Genomic DNA, 18317 nt, shown 5'->3' on the forward strand with positions numbered 1-18317 from the left:
CAGCCCCCGCACAGAGCAAATTCAGCTAACACTCATCAGACTTGGAGAGAGGCTGGAGCCGTGGACCAACATCGACATGACCTACAACCCCAGTCTCCATTGAAGGCCCAGTGAGTAACAATGAACCCTATGGTAAACCCAGTGAGTAACACTGAACACTATGGTAGAGCCAGTGAGTAACACGGAACCCTAAGGGAGACCCAGTGAGTAACACAACCCTATGGGAGCATCAGTGAGTAACACCGAACCCTATGGGAGCCTCACTGAGTAACACCAAACCCTATGGGAGCATCAGTGAGTAATTCTGAACCCTATGGCAGCATCAGTGAGTAACACAGAACCCTAAGGGAGACCCAGTGAGTAACACTGAACCCTATGGGAGACCCAGTGATTAACACTGAACCCTATGGAAGCCCCAATGAGTAACAATGAACCCTATGGGAAACCCAGTGAGTAACACTGAACACTATGGGAGACACAGTGAGTAACACTGAACTCTAAAGCCACCCACTCACTCCCTAGTGTGCCGATTCAGTTTTCATAGGTGATTACTAACAGGAATTACCTTAACAGTCTCTTCAGGCTATACGGTGAATCTAATGCAGGTAATATATTTGTTTTTGTGTGTGAGTGAAGTGAGCTTGTGTACATTTGAATGAGTCATTGAGTGTGAGGTAATTTGTGAGTGAGTTTGTGGGAGTGAGTTTGTGAAAGTGAGTTTGTTGAGAGAGTTTGCGTGTGCGAGTGAGTTTGTGTGTGCGAGTGAGTTTGTGAGAGTGAGTTTGTGTGTGAGAGTGAGTTTGTGTGAGTGAGTGTGTAGTGGAGCGGTGAGTGTGCTGCGCTACAAACCTGGTGACCCAGGTTTGATTCCTCTCACAGTCAACACCAGTCTCAAATTAGTACCTTGCCCCCAACAATCTGTTAAGGCGAAACGGGGGTCTTTGTCTTTGTTTTCGTGTTTGTGTTTGTGTTTCTGTGTTCGTGTGCGTGTCTTTGTCTTTTTTAGCGTGCGTTTGTGGGTGAGTGAGTCTGTGAGTTAATTATTGAGTAGATGAATAAGTGATAATGGGTGGATGAGATAGTTTATGATTGAGTGGTTGAGCGAGTGGCTGAGTGAGTGTATGAGTGAGTAGGTGAGGGAGTGGGTTCGTATGCTTGAGTGGGTGAGTAGGTGAGAGAGTAGATGAGTGGGTGAATGAGTGGGTTGGTCTGTGAATTTCTGAGTGAGTCGGTGAGTGAGTGACTGAATCAGTGAGTGGATGATTGAGTTGGTGAGTTTATTAGTGATTGGGTAGATGGGTGCATGTGTAAAGACAGTACAGGGGACTAGCGGTCACAAGGGGTAATGACAGGTTAATGGACAGACAGGGTGAATGATCTGCGGTCTAAAAGAAGGTGACAGAAGGGTATCAGTGTGAGTCTACGTGTGTGTCTATGGGTCTCTGAGTGAGTCTATTTTATCTGTGAGAGTCTATTGTCTGCGTGAGTATATGGGTCTCGGTGTGTGTCTATAGGTTTGTGTGTGTCTATAGGTCTCTGTGTGATTATATGAGTCTCTTTGTGAGTCTATGTGTCTTTGTGTAAGTATATGGTCTCTGTGTTTCGATGGGTCTCTGTGTGAGGCTATGGATCTATGTGTGGATCTATCTGTGAATCTATGGGTCTCTGTGTAAGTCTATAGGTCTGTATGGGTCACTGAGCCTCACTTGAGCGGGTTTGAGTGTGAGTCTATGCGTCTCTGTGTGAGGCTTGTCTTGACTTTTGGGTCATCCTGTACAATAATAACCTTGTGTCCTGACTTGTAGGCCACCCTGTACAATAACTCTACGTGTCCTGACTTTGAGCCACCCTGTACAAAAACTCGATGTGTCTTGAATTTTGGGCCACCCTCTATAACAACCCTATGTGTCCTGACAATTTGGGCCCCACTGTACAATAATAATCGGATGTTTCCTGACGATTGGGCCACACTGTACAATAATAACCCGATGTGTCCTGACTTTTGGGCCACCTTGTAAAAAAATAACCCTAAGTGTCCTGACTTTTGGGCCACCATATATTATAACGCTAAGTGTCCTGACTTTTGGGCCACCCTGTATAATAACCCTATGTATCCTAACTTTTGGACCACCCTGTACAAAAATAACCCAATGTCTTGACTTTTGGGCCACCCTGTACAAAAATAACTTCATGTGTCCCGACTTTTGGTCCACCCAGTACAATAACTCTGTCCTGACTTTTGGGCCAGCCTGTACAATAACCCTATGTGTACCGAATTTTAAGCCACCCTGTATAATAACCCCGTGTAATGACATTTGGGCCACACTGTACAACAATAACTCCAATGTGTCTTGACTTTTTGGCTACACTGTACAAAAATAACCTGATGAGTCATGCCTTTTGGGCCACACTGTACAAAATAACCCGATGTGTCCGAATTTTTGAGCCACACTGTCCACTAATAACTTGTTCCCTGACTTTTGGGCCACACCCTACAATAATAACCCGATGTGTCCTGACTTTTGGGCCACACTTTACAAAAAAGAATGCGGGAAGGAATCATTCTTAGGTAATAAAGGTGTTTAGAGAGACTCGGCATCTTAATCAGATGCACCCTGTTATGAAACGAGAAAGGGATATCGGCCCACGTGGACAGGGAAACACTGATCTACTGGAGCAAGGGGGGGGGGGGAATTATTCTGGAAAAGCAACGACAAGGAGGAAGGAATCATCATGCCCAGGTATTTGATGTGAGCTGGAGACCACTTGAAGGGCACCAAGCCATTCGGGGACTGGGGGGACACAGATGATTGGGGCATCAACTCCGATTTAGTTACATTTAATTTGTATCCCGAAGTACCTCCATATTCCGTCACTAAGGCCAGAACGGCGGGGAATGAGGCCTCCGAATTTTGGTGATGAACAGGCGTCGCCACCCCATGCCAGCAGGGAATGGCATAAGGGTAGCCGGGTCATGAAGACCCAGCCCATGCCGTCTGGAACCCCCCTCCCACCTTCCCGGAGCTCCGGACCCCAGCAAACCTCCAGAGAAAGGTGCTCAAGGAAAGCGCTGGCGCGTTCACAGAGGATCGCAGCTTCCTGGGTCCACGCTGCCAGCGTCACCTTGTAGGGGAAGTGTGGCCACCGAATGGAGAACTTGCGAACTGGTGAGGAGATGGAGCAATGTAGGAGCAAAGCGCAGGGAGGGGGATGGAGGTTAGGGGTTCCACGAAAGGACGCGAGTCACGTCCGAATGCCTTCGGGATGGAGGAGAGCACCGGCCTCGCTGAAGCAGGGGCTTCCATGCAAAAGAATCGACGAGAATAAAAAAACAAGGAAATAATCGAGCGTGTTGTGAGCATTGATAGACAGTGGAGAAGTATCAAGAGGCGTGATAAGGGAGGGTGGCTTGCTAAAAGGGGTAGGAGCGGTCCCTTCATCGCGCCTTCTTCTCTCGTGATTAGACTGCTCTTTCTCTCCATCGCGACGCTCAATGTTTACTTTCAGCATAAACGCTCTGGATCGCTGCACCGGGAATTATTTTGCCACGCCACATCAATCTCTCTTTATTTGGACCTCATCATTTTGTACACATCTGTTTATAGACTTATAAAATCATGAGGACGATAATGAAAATTATTATGGATAGGCATACCTCACACTCTAGTGGTAGTGCCTCATGCCGATATTTCCCACTCCGAGCCAGCCTGCAGTAGCTTCCTGGGGGGAATGTATCTACAAATGTGCAAAACGTCTCGAGGCAGTGAAATGGAGAATTGGGGGGTGTGCCTGGCGCTGTTTAAAAGATACCACCCCGCCCCCATCAGAAATCTCTTCCCTGCAGCTCCCCCATGACAGTGCTATGGTTAGCGAGTGGATGACTTGAGCACGTTCCAGCAAGGGGATTCAGAGAAGCGTCATGGCAATTGTAAGAAGGGAGGACATGCGCATGTGCCAACACTTTTTCGATTTAAAGCTTTCGAGACTGCAAGGATTCATCTTCTTTGGTTCTTTCAGTAAAGTCACGTAAGATGAGAATAAAATAATAAAATAAGACAATAAAATTCTCACGACGTTTCGGCCACAACACAAGTAGCCTTCTTCAGGTGAAGGAACAAAAAAACTGTCGGGACGACAGAGCTTCAATGAACGCTGCTAAGATTCGTAGCGTCTTTTAAACTGGTTGAGAGAAGTGAGGCACCTTGACAAAGGGGTTTACATATCAAACAGGAGAATTTAGCATTGAAATAGCTGAGGGATTAGCTTGTGCCTGGTCACAGAAATAGCTATGTTAAAGTCAAAGCCTACACATCCACAGAGGCACCTAGTACATGGACGCCAAAAGGGGCTGTAACAACTCAACTATCATATAGTAAACCGATGTGAAAAAAACCTAAGTCTAAATTACATCAATATAATAAATCTACTCTAACAGCAACTGGGTATATACTACACTATAATGACTACCATATAGTAAACAAATAAAAAACTAAAATATAAACTACCTCAGTGTTATCAATAAACTCTATATATTCTCCAATCAGCTGAGATACCAACAAAAAGTCTTTATATATCACAATGCTATATGGTGAAAAAATGGGTGGATTCTTACCCTCAGCGTCAGCACCACGGACAGCTACGAGCCCCGTTCAGACGGACGAGTCTATCCATGGTTGGAACGGAGGGGGGGGGAGAGAAACAGCTGCGAGGCGCTGTTATACTCCATGTTATAAGCCATACCATTAACCGTGGTGTGAGAAGTATTAAGAGTCAATGCCAGCGAAAGAGCTGCGGTCTGAAGGTCACCGTAAAATACAATTAATTAAGAACCGAAATGGTTTAAAACATCTTTCCAATGGTTACTAAGCCAGCATCCATCTTCTCTGTTGAAATTGTCTCTGTGCTTGTATATATGGATGGCCTCATGAACGAATCTCTCATGGTAGCCGGTTGGCTTGCAAAGAACCTCCGTCTTGGAGAAGTCAATGTCATGTGAGCCCACTGAATTATAACAGTGATCTGCCACGGCTGAGGAGTTGGTCCTACCGTGTTTCAAGTCTGCTTTATGTTCGCGGATGCGGTCCGAGATATGTCGTTTGGTTTCTCCAGTGTAGCTACTACCACAGAGGCACTTTAGTTTGTAAATGCCTGGGTACTGTATGTCTGGAACAGCATCTTTTACACATGGAACCAGATCAGGGATTTTATGTACTGTGTTGAATCGGACCTGGATCTTGTGTTTATTCAGGATTTTGGAGATATTTTTAGTGACACCTGCAATGTAGGGTAAGGTGATGGTTTTGAGTGGCTCCACAAGGGGATCCTTCTTCATGACTGGAGTGATGGCTTTGCGGATTGTGTAGTCAGAGTAACCATTAGCCCTGAGAGCCTGGTGTACGTGCTTAAGTTCACTCGCAATGTGTTCCTGGTCGGAAATGCATTGGGCTCTATGGTATAGAGTCTTGATGAGGGAGTTCTTCTGGGATGGATGGTGGTGGGAATCCGGTTTCAAGTAATCATCTGTATGGGTAGCTTTCCTGTAGACAGAGTGGCTCATTGAATCATCAGGTTTCCTTTTAATTAGTTAGAGCTCTTAACAGACAACGGGACAAGTAGTCACAGCTCATCGAGATGCTGACCTTCCTCAAAAGATGCCGCGATCACAAGGTAATACCCATCGCTTTCACACTCACTTCTGCTGCTGTATCTTCGCTGAATTCTAAACAGATTCTGTTTAAGGCCAGCCTATCTTTAATCTCAGAGAGGATAAGGCTACTCCGATTTGAACTCGATACTTTAGACAGGAATCTCCTACGAGCTCATTTAATGTTAACACAAAAAATGTCACCTTGTGATTGGAATCACGTAGACAACATGACTGCTTCTTCTGCTGATTCACTGTCAGTCAAATGCAAAGCAAACCTGATTTCTATATTCAACCACCTATCAAAGAAGAACACAGTTCCACAGACCACAAAACTAGATGTTAACAAAATTGTTATCAATCAGAGTAGTACCCCAATCTTGGACAATCTGAAAACAGTATTAGCTAAAGGGCTAAATTTCGCTGTCACCCCAAAATACATTCCAGTAGATGATATCATTTCTCATGTCGATGTAGCCCTCAAAAGGCATAGGAAACATCCAAGCAGACGTCCTTAAGAGTGCTAAGAAACCCGTTAGCAACATTAGCAAAGATGAACACTTTGAACTCTCGAAATTAAAAGAGAGAGGTGATATTGTCATCCTCTCAGCCGACAAGGGCAATGCCACTGTAATAATCGATAAAGACTCATACAACAATAAAATTCAGGACCTACTCAATGATGGGAGTTACTCAAAAATTAAAAATGACCCGACTAACAGCCTAACGATTAAAACCAACAAAATCATCACAAATTCGACCTCCCTAATCGAACCAACCAAACTTCCCTCCCTAAAACCCTCTGCTGCAAGACCTCCTAGATTCTATGGTCTTCCATAGATCCATAAAGAAGGTACCCCACTACGACCCATCGTGTCCACGATCAACTCCCCTACCTACAAACTAGCCCGTTTTCTGTCAAATACTCTGCTTCCTTTTACTGGCAAGACCACCTCAGCAGTACTTAACTCATCCCAATTGGTCTCTATGGTCAAAGACATTGTACTGGCCCCTGACGATATCCTAGTCAGCTTTGATGTGCTTTCTCTGTTCACCAAGGTCCCAGTACCTGACATCATTAGAATAATTGAGGATCTGGTCCAACATGGACTGAACCCCGAGGTACCTGCGCTGGTTAGGCACTGCCTCACCAACATCTACTTTACTTGGAATGGCAGCTTTTACAAGCAAAATGAGGGTACTCCCATGGGTTTCCCCTTGTCACCAGTGATAGCTAATGTTTTCATGGAGAAATTTGAATCGGACGCCATCCAGACATCCACCCTCAGTCCTTCCCTTTGGAAGAGATATGTGGATGATATTTTCGTCATTTGTCCACATGACCTCCCAGCTTTGAACATTTTCCTGGACCACATCAATTCTAGACACCCTTCCATCAAATTCACCATGGAAGTAGAGAAAAATGGCAAGCTGCCATTCTTGGATGTTCTGTTTGAGAGGAGGTTTGATGGCTCGTTGGGACATTCTGTTTACAGAAAGCCCACCCACACAGATTCCTACTTGAAACCGGATTCCCACCACCACCCAGCTCAAAATAACTCTCTCATCAAAACGTTATACCATAGGGCTCATTGCATTTCGGACCAACACCACTTGACCAGTGAATTAAATTTGGTTTCGGCTGGCCCTCATGAGGAACGGATACTCTGACCGTACCATCCGCCAAGCTGTTTCTCCTACCATACAGAAACAACCACTTGATACTCCGATCAAAACCATCACACTACCATACATAGCAGGCGTTACTAAAAAGATTTCCAAAATTCTAAATAAACACAAGATCCACGTCCGGTCAAATACGGTATACAAAATAGGTGATCTGATCCCATCCGTAAGGGATGTCATCCCTGACTTACAGTACCCTGGAGTTTACAAATTGAACTGTACCTATGGTGACTGCTATATCGGGGAGACGAAACGACATATCTCTGACCGAATTCGCGAGCACAAATCGGATTTGAAACACGGCAGAACGAATTATTCTGCTGTGGCTGATCATTGTTACAACGCTATGGGTGACCATGAGATTGTCTTTTCCGATACCAAGGTTCTTTGTAAACCTACAGGTTATCACCAAAGATTTGTCCACGAAGCCATTCAGATATACAAACACAGGCATAACTTCAACCGAGAGGATGGCTTCAAATTAAGCAACCACAGGAAAGACGTTTTAAATCATACCAAACGTTAACTAATTTAAAACAGCAAATTCAAGCAGTAATATACCAAACATATTCTTTCCGAACCTTTATATTTCCTTTTTTTTTCTACTGCCCCCGTACAGCGCATCCTCGACGATCTTCTTAATTTGTTTTCCCGTTTATACTACACACAAAGACCCATCTACACAACAAAAGACAGATTAACTCAGCTCCGCACTCCACTAAAGTCCCCTACATGGCCCCTTCCTAAACTCCCCCCCCCCCCCTTAACCTGTATTTAAACTCGAGGTTCCCAGAACCTCACCACTTGTTTGCAGCGATTTTGCTGTGACTGGTCCCACCTGAAGACGGAAGCTTGCTTTGCCTCCGAAACGTCGTGTTTTCATTGTTTCTTTCATTTGATTTCAATCTATTTTAATTTGTTTTACCTACGTGACTTTACCGAATAGAACCAAAGAGTATGAATCCTTGCAGTCACGAAAGCTTCAAATCTAGAACCACCTGACCAGTTAATTAAAACATGTGCATCGGGCCCTCAAAAGGAATGGATACTCTGACCGTACCATCCGCCAAGCTGTTTCTCCCTCCATACAGAAACAACCACTTGATACTCCGATCAAAACCATCACACTGCCATATATAGCAGGCGTTACTAAAAAGATCTCCAAAATTCTAAACAAACACAAGATCCTGGTCCGGTTCAATACAGTACACAAAATCCGTGACCTGATCCCTTCCGTGAAGGATGTCATTCCTGACTTACAGTACCCCGGAGTTTACAGATTGATCTGCACCTGTGGTGACTGCTATATCGGGGAGACGAAACGACATGTCTCTGACCGAATTCGTGAGCACAAATCAGATTTGAAACACGGCAGAACTAATTCTTCTGCCGTAGCCGATGACTGTTACAACGCTGTGGGTAATCACGATATAATTTTCTCCGGTACCAAGGTTATTTTCAAACCCACGGGTTTTTATCAGAGATTTGTTCACGAGGCAATTCAGATTTGCAAACACAGACACAATTTCAACCGAGAAGATGGTTTCAAATTAAACAACCATTGGAAAGATGTTCTAAATCGAACCAAACATTAAACTAATTTTCAATGGTACAGTATATTTTTTCAAGTAGTGGTATCCCAAACTTTCGCAACTGCTTAAATTCCCTTTTCACACCATCAATATGTAAACTCCCCCTCCCCCCCTCGCCGGTCTGCACATGTTCCCCCTCTCTCCACCGTTCATCATGCTAAGTCCGCCAATTAAATGCAATTTTTATGCTAATTCCTTTGTCAAGTAGCTCTGCTTCCTCTCACACAGCTTAAAGGTCGCGGTCTGAGCTTGGCTGTGTTCACTCAAACGCTGTCCTCGAGACAGTCTGGTCCCTTCACCTGATGAAGGCCACTTGTGTTGTGGCCGAAACGTTGTGATTTTTTTATTTTTGTTTTTTTATACTTTTACGTGACTTTACCGAATAGAACCAAAGAGTATGGATCCTTGCAGTCACGAAAGCTTCAAATCTAGACTTTTTGTTGGTGTCTCAGCTGATTGGAGAATATATAGAGTTTATTGATAACATTGAGGTAGTTTATATTTTAGTTTTTTATTTGTTTACTATATGGTAGTCATTATATAGTGTAGAATATACCCAGTTGCTGTTAATAGCTCAGCTGATTGAAGAATACATTGAGTACATTTATTATATTGATGTAATTTAGACTTAGGTTTTTTCACATCGGTTTACTGTATGATAGTTGAGTTGTTACAGCCCCCTTTGGCGTCCATGTACTAGGTGCCTCTGTGGATTTGTAGGCTTTGACTTTAACATAGCTATTTCTGTGAAGAATATATTGAGTACGTTTATTATATTGATGTAATTTAGACTTAGGTTTTTTCACATCGGTTTACTGTATGATAGTTGAGTTGTTACAGCCCCCTTTGGCGTCCATGCACTAGGTGCCTCTGTGGATGTGTAGGCTTTGACTTTAACATAGCTATTTCTGTGACCAGTCACAAGCTATTCCCTCAGATATTTCAATGCCAAATTCTCCTTTTTGATATGTAAACCCCTTTGTCAAGGTGCCTCACTTTTCTCAACCAGCTTAAAAGACGCTCCGAATCTTAGCAGTGTTCATTGAAGCTCCGTCGTCCCGACAGTTTTTTTTGTTCCTTTACCTGAAGAAGGATACTTGCGTTGTGGCCGAAACGTCGTGAGAATTTTATTGTCTTATTTTATTTTCTTATTTTATTCTCATCCTACGTGACTTTTCCGAAAGAACCAAAGAAGAAGGTGCCAACACTTGTTTCACAGTACAGGTATATGGTGCAATACGTGTTTGGGATGCTGTGACGCAGTGCTTAGCGTGTCACGCTACGAACCCGGCGACCTGAGTTCGAGTCTCATCAACGGCAAACATCAGTGGCGAGCGACATCTGGACTGATCCCCCGGCACCCATGCTTTGCTAACTCGCACTCACCAGCGTGGTGAAATATGGTCAAATGACCCCCATTATTGACGCGACGTACGGAAGGGGCCTTCATCCATTGTTGTGCTGAGAATGACTGGAATGGATTTTATTTTTGACAAATATTGCAATATCCTGCATTCGGGGAGCGGCGGTGAAGTGATTGGTGGTCTCGAGCTGCATTTCCAAGAGGGTCCCGAGGGCGAGGGCAGGAGCTGAATTGGTCATTGTCTGTGGCAGGAAACTGGAGTGCCCGAACAAAGCCTACGCATATGGAGGGGATAACACTCAAGGAACTCATTAAAAAAATTATCACACAGTCCCAAAGACCCAAACATACAAAACAGCTAATATTGGAAATACAGGAGATAATGGTTTACGTGTATCTGTGCGTATATAGTGTCGCTCCAAATTTTTATTAGCAGGAACCTGTGGATGTGAGGAAATTCCACTTCTGCCTTTGCAGTCTGCCACGAGAAAAATAAAATGCACCACGTGACACCCAAGTGTTCACTCAACGACACACACAAATCTGCAGCCTTCTCTCTCAAATGATATCATTTTGCTGATATAATAATAGGGTTGTTCCCCTTTTTTCTGGCAACAAAACTGAAACCTTTTTACAAGGATTCATGTCTGCATTAACCACAATACTTGCAGGTCAAATTGCAAACAAAAAACACACTGATAATATATGCATTGCAGATGATGCCAAAAGGCGTACAGCTCAAAGACAATGCACTATCAAAGTAATAAGGGCTCGGGTAAGCATCTACATCATTAGACCTCCTTTGCCAATGAGTTTCAAGGACAATGCATATATTATCAAAGTGTGTTTTTTGTTTGCATTTTGACTGCAAGTATTGTGGTTAATGCAGACATGAATCCTTGTAAAAAGGTTTCAGTTTTGTTGCCAGAAATAAAAAAATGGAAACAACCCTATTATTATATTTTGGTACTGGCAAAGGAGGTCTAATGATGTACATTTTGCTGAGTTCATTCTGAACCTACGTCACCCCCCCCCCCCCCCCCCCATTGGTTGTGTAAACACGGCGGCGTCTCCCAAGAACTTGTCAACAACCCGCTGAGCCCTCCCAGCCACCATGGGAGAGACGACGCCACCGTCGTGTACCGAACGAGCCTGGCGGCACACCGCTCAGCAACGCGAGCCTTCGATTGACAATAGGGCGCAGGGGCCCACTCAGGAGACACCCTCGCGGCGATGACTACAGCCTCAAGCTAAAAAAAAGTGCAGAACCTGAAGATCGCTGTGACATGGAAAGCGCGGTTCATGGGAAAGACGAAACCGTGGGAGCACAGCGTATGCTGTGCACATTTTCCTCGGAGTATCCCTCTGTTGTATATAGGCCCCTTTTCCATCTTAATATTAACAGGTAATTTTACGATACATATATACATATTTCTATTGTGTTTTTTTTATTTTAATAATGAATAAAAAACTGTCCCAAGTCCCTCAGCAACAGCATATGCAGGTCAAATTAAATAAATAATAACTACCAGGGTCAGAGGTCACCAACCAAGTGCTGAACAGCGAATTCCAAGGCCAGGCCAATATCACAGGCTGTGCGCAAGGGGGGAGCTAATTTAAACAACCGCACGTCTGAACGTGAAAGGGCCGATGACCTGAAATTAAGAATAATGACTCCCAGAGCAGAGAGTAGGATGGCCACGGTGAGACAAGGATAAGAGTGTTGTATATCACTCAAGGACGCAGACTCAGCTGAGCAGCACAAGCTGCGGGGTTGACGTAAGCGGAGCCTAGGGTCACCAAAAGTTCGCGGTAGCCTAGACATAGTTAAGTCAAAAAGCTCATTTATTCTGTATTGCTATTAAAGCAACGTTAAAGTTCGAAAGTGAACAACAGGGTAGGCTAAAGTTATTGATCTTCACATACACTCCAATTAAACCAGGCCACAAGCTACATCACGTAACCAGTACCTGTCTATTAATTGAATATGAAATGTTATTTCCATATTTTCATAATTTCTATACAACTTTACCCGAAGCATATGACAATCAGAATTTTGCTAAGTTAAAAGGCATTCTCTAACCTCCAGCCATAAGCGAATAATAAGCAGAGTTAAAATAAGATTAAAGAGGAAAAAAACGAAGAGCACAGAAAAACTGCAAATGTAAGCTAAACTGGAAAACCCAAGGGCGTAGAGAGGGAGGCAAATGAATGCCAGCTTGTGAAGCTGACATCGGGACGCTAGAGATAAGAATAAGAGTGGCATGAATCAAACAACTAATTGTCGCTGCCACCTGCACTCAACAAGGCTGAAAACGGCGATACCTAACACTCCCTCACCTACACGGAGTGACAGAAATTAATGAGGCCTTGAATTGACGGCGTCAGCGAGACAGCGGCCACAACGGGCGAGTAGAGAGAGTGAGGGCGAAGGGTGGTGGACCACGCGCGAGCAGGAATAAGGGCGGGAGGAAGAGATACTTGGAATGCCAGCGTGTCAGCAAGACACCAGGCAAAGTTAGGTTAAAAAACATTCACAGTACATAATTTCATACATAACATTAGTGTTAACGCTATTCACCGTAAACTATATCCCGCTTACGTAACACTAAGTGAAGCTTGAGCGATGTTAAACCGGGGGCCAGGGAAAAATAGGGTTTCCCGGCCGCCTTTGTCTCCCTGCAGTACTTGATAAGAATATGCTTACGCTTAAGGGAGCACCTTCCCTTAACATAAAGTCAAACACCACAACGGAAAGCTGACACAGACCTTGGGTTACATACAGAATCATAACTGTGGTGAAATGAAAATGTTAACTTGAAACTTTTAACCATTCCCTTGTGTGTTGGGGACATGACATGCAGGGAGGAAAGCTTGCCCTCCCTCTCGCGCCGGCTGACAGAGAGGCAGACAGAGAGACGCCTCCTTCGAGACATTTGGAATGTCTGTTTGTTTTACTTTTTGGTGTTTTATGGAAAGAGGGGGACCACAGAATATGCCGTAAATGACGAACGTACTGACACACACATACGGACAGATCATTACACAGCAAAATCGGAAGAAGCTCCGCCTTGTGGGCAGGATCCAAGTGAAGGGATTTTTGGCATAAAGAGAGGACCCTGCAGTATTGAAACCTCAGTTCGGTCGGAACTCGGAGGAGTTCGGTCGGCTCACCGGAGCCGGCCCATCGGAGGAGTTCGGTCGGCTCACCGGAGCCGGCCCATCGGGGCTCAGTTCGTCCGGAACTCAGCTGAGTTCGACTGGTGGGGTCGACTCATCAGAGAGTTCGACCTGCGGGTCGGCTCAGGAGCGAGCTGCGACCGGCGGGTCAGCTCGGCTCTGCTACGACCTCATCATCAGTAAGGGCTAAGAGCAGCTCGGCTCATCAGCCCAGAGGGACTTCTACCAGCTCGGCATCTGCCAGCAGGGCAGAGCGCGCCGTCAGCCACAGAGCGCCGTCAGCCACAGAGCGCCGTCAGCCGCGCCCACTATGAGCGTGCTGTGAGCACCATCTACCGACATAAACTCGCAACAACAACAACGTTTCAACTTTTCAACCAGTCAACTTGTCAACTCGTCAACCTGTGTCAACTCGTCAACCTTTCAACCTGTGTGTGGGCCGAACCGAACCGACTACCTTGAAAGAATCAACGTATACGTATGACGCACATTGCCACCCACTACATGACAAGTCAGGTGTCTGCATAGACATAGGAATTAATTCCGAACACTGATGCCCCAAGACAATTCATATAACTTACGCATACACGGGTCCTCGACCAAAAAGCCAATATTCAAGTCCGTAGATCATCAGTTGCCGTGAGGGCACCACAGCGGACAGGGGTGTACACTCCGTCGTTTATAAGTATATTAATCATTTTCCTCTTTAATATTTTGTTTTGGGCTGTACTTCTAATCGCATAACTTACCAACTGATCCATCAATACGAATTAATCCTTGGCACCTTCGCCACGGAGCTACGCTCCCGGGGAGGAATCGTGCTAAACCGATCTTCTGATCATACAATCTTGTTCACGAATTAATTAATCTCCCGTGATATAGCACGTCCTGCCACACACCCTCACACTAAGCCATTTCGGTAATCCTATAATCGGTCCGGTGGATCTGTTGTTACATTTATGCCTTTGGAAATAATAACTGTTTCATCGTCTTTTTATATGAATACCGTTGCATGTTAATCAATCGCCTGTGATACCGTGCTGACGATTTCAAGCATAATAATCGTTCATATTATAATGTATAAGCTTTTGCTTAGTATAGCATTTGCATGTTTTAACAACTTATAAAGTTAATGTTTAGTTAAAAATAAAATGGATTAATACAGAAGCGATTGCGTGATTCTTTCTTGAAATCTAGGCATAACAATTGTTCTGCATTGAGATATGAACCTGGGAACCTAAAACATAAACACACTAATCCATACTCAGTAAATGTTAAAGTGAGAATGATATGAACCTGGCGACCTAAAATACATAAACACACTAATCCACTCAATAAATGTAAAAGCGAGAATAATTGTATTATACTGATCGATAATACGAAGTTAGACAACGAAGCTGAGTTGACACCAACATAACTGCATACGATTGATCGCATTATCCCGATTGATAACCCCACCTCGTCAACGAGGCGGGGCCTGATTATCATAAAGGCTATCATTCACATAACCACACCCCCATTCGTATAAATTAATATGATTACCTCTCGAATTAGCATAATTTATACGCATAATTACACCAATTAACATAGTTTCGGCTAAATTATGCAAACTTCAAATTTCATTTACTTTTCATTATTTTCAAATTTTCATTCACCACATATACAACAAATTGTGGGCTCTTGTCCAAGATATCTCGCAGACAGTTTATGCTTAAATTAAGGAACGAATCACTGTTGTATTAATCAAGGTTTTGTGAACTAACATTGCCCTGTGACTGTATCGGGTGTAAAACAAACAAAAAACGCACTCTGAAGGAAATACCAGAGTAGCAGTGTATAACAAAGACAGTTGGAGTAAGATTGTCTGCTCGAGTCGAACCAACATATCCTGTGATACAAATGTTTGATAGGCACTCTGAGGAGTAATAATGCTCGTATTAGGAGGAATTTTTGAATGGATTGCGGGAAATTGGGAACTTGTTTCAAAACGTGCAGGCCGTTCTGCTACAGAGCAAACAAATCAGAGAGACACATGGGAGGGGAGCCGTATTGATGGCATTGAGACACTACGTAAGGACTTGATAAAATGTAACAAAGCCGAACGTGATGTAAATATTGCAGAAATAGCAAGGTCAGACTCATATCTTCTCACACAGATAGACAGAGATTATGGAATGAGGAAAAATTTGAAAGGGAAAGAAAGGAGAAACTGTCCCTAATAGAGGAGGTAGAGCGTCTGCACCCCCTCGTGAGAGAGAAAGAATCGGCGCTAGCTGCACCAGCGGAACCCCAGACGTTGATACACATAACACATACGGGAGTAACAGTTTACCACACTCCGAGCCACGCGGACGTAGCCCAGGGCCAGATTCCCCAAAAAGTATGGCTACCATGCAATACAATTTTGACAAAGAAACCCCCTCGCAATTCAAGGGGAGGGAAGGAGAAATACGGTTAAAAACAGGAAAACAGGAGGATGACCACTTCGAGGTTACAGAGAGACAAAAACCCAAGACAAAATTGCCAGGGGACGCAGTACGAATAGTACCAAAAAGAGCGGAGCTGGGGCGAGACGAGCGACATGACAGAGACAGCTCACTAGAAAGGCACATTCCACGCAAGCACGACCGACGTGGAACCTACAGCAGGGGTCACTCTCCAGAGAGAGGCACATCACGCAAACATGACCAATCAGATACAGATAGCTCAGACAGCTCACCAGAGAGACGCACGACACTTAAAAATCACCAACGCAAAACCACCCGCACCACAGATGACAAACACAGGAATCCCGACAACCATGAAGCACGAGACAAAACATAAACACAGCACATCACCCAGCAGGCACCACACACGTAGTAGACGGCATGAAGGTCAAGGACAAAAACACTCACCACATAGACACAGCTCAAGGAGATCACGCACACCAACCCACAAGCATGGATCACAAGACCCACATAAGAGAAACAAGGGACACAAGCCACGGGACAGATACGAATCCTCGGACAGAGGGAGATCACGACACAGACACGGGAAACATGACAGTAGTGATAGCAAAGGCAAGGACAGCTCGAGTGAGCACTCCTCAGGAACAGACGCCACTGACGACGATCAAAACACTTTCAATAGTAAAACCCTCAAACTAATGGACAAAGCGCTCGTGAGAATTCCCTATTTCGATTCACACAACAAGAACAGGCATATACACACTCACATCGCAACGGTAGAAGCAGAAGCAATGATCCAGGGTCTGGATAAATCAGCAGAAAAGGCGTGTTTATTATCAAGGAGCCTACATGAATCCGCCAGACCATGGGTAACATCCCTGCCAAATGGGGTCAAGAGTGATTTGAAACAATTGAGCCGAGCAGTAGTTAAGAGATTTGGGGAATACTCCACACGATCTGAAGGATTGATCGCAGCAAAATTGATGACTCAGCGTGTAGACGAAGACCCACGAGATTATCTCCTATGCTTCAAGAGAGCATATTACGCAGGTGACGTGGACAACGCCCAGGAAGAAGGGAAAATATTAAAAGTTATGTTCTTCCAATCACTAAGACCTGAAATAATGAGAATAGTAGGTATGATACTGGACCCTGAGACTGCCTCCCTACGCCAGATCGAAAGCAAAGCCCACACGGCCTGGGTGAACGAACGGAGAACCACTAGCATAGCCAAAACACACATCATCACCAAAGATGAAGAACGCCTCGATCTGGAGGGAAGCGAATTACCAAGAAATAATAACACCACACGGCACGGACATGAAACCCCCCAGGAGAGGGCGCTAAATCCACTAGAATCAACACCCATCAGCAACACGCTGAATAACGTTCCACGTGGGGAGAGAAGCGAGGCCAGAGGAACCTGGCACCCACAGCCGCCACAACCCTGGAATACAGAAGAGGGTAGATTTTGGAACTATGGAAGAGAGAGAAGCGAGGCCAGAGGAACCTGTCACCCACGGCCGCTGCAACCCTGGAATACAGAAGAGGGCGGATCTTGGAACTATGGAGGAGGGAGAGCACGTGACGGGTCATACCTGACCCATTCACTCATCATACACAGGTTCACTCATTGTTTGCTGGCTCACTCGCACATCATACACTGACTCACTCATCATGCGCTGACTAACACATTGTGCGCTGACTCACACATCATACACTCACTCACACTGCCGCTGACTCGCTCACATATCATACACTCGCTCACACATCATTCACTGACTCACTCTTCATACGCTGACTCGCACATCATACGCCGACTCGCACATCATACACTCACTCACACTGCCGCTGACTCACTCACACATCATACACTCGCTCACACATCATTCACTAACTCACTCTTCATACGCTGACTCGCACATCATACGCTGACTCGCACATCATACACTCACTCACTCTGCTGCTGACTCACTCACACAACATACACTGAGAGTGTCGTGCTGCCAGCTATGGCTGCAGTTTTTTTGTCGTACATGTTATGTATATCGTTTATTGTTAAATTTAAATTCACAGTTCCTATGATTACTGTTGTTACATTGTTTTTACAGCTTTATTTTGGTGATTCGAAAACATATGGTTAATCTAAATTGTCTTATGGTTGTTGTTGTTGGCTTGCACCACATTGATTTTAACACAGCGTTTTAACATGTTTTTTTGCGTGGAATATTTGCTGGTTTATTCCAGGATATTTCTGTTACGCGTTGTCGCTTTAAGATGTTCTGTGTTCAAATTTTGTTTGTTGCGGTTGCACCCGACTTAAGAGCCGCGTGGCTCACAGGTCTATACCTAATAAATGAAACTTGAAACTTGAAATACCTACACCGCGGAGGCCGACGCCCACC

General features: G+C 44.6%; 1 long non-coding RNA gene across 4 annotated transcripts in view; it reads right to left on the reverse strand.

Annotated features, from left to right (window-relative positions):
* Positions 1-18317, reverse strand: part of LOC142908447 (uncharacterized) — an 82127-nt gene that overhangs the window by 4912 nt on the left and 58898 nt on the right. Inside the window, exons 4-5 of one of the 4 annotated variants that reach the window (XR_012931779.1) lie at positions 4613-4663; positions 3043-3164 (exon numbers count right to left, since the gene is read on the reverse strand). The exons of 1 other annotated variant lie outside the window; for it this stretch is intronic. This is a non-coding gene — a long non-coding RNA (uncharacterized LOC142908447). The remainder of the gene's footprint in view (positions 1-3042; positions 3165-4612; positions 4664-18317) is intronic. 2 more of the 4 variants (XR_012931781.1, XR_012931782.1) reach the window with 2 other exon arrangements.

This window comes from Petromyzon marinus (genome assembly GCF_048934315.1).
Source record: "Petromyzon marinus isolate PM22_M1 ecotype Great Lakes invasive population chromosome 84 unlocalized genomic scaffold, UKy_Petmar_22M1.pri1.0 chr84_unloc.3, whole genome shotgun sequence".
Classification (NCBI taxonomy): domain Eukaryota; kingdom Metazoa; phylum Chordata; class Hyperoartia; order Petromyzontiformes; family Petromyzontidae; genus Petromyzon; species Petromyzon marinus.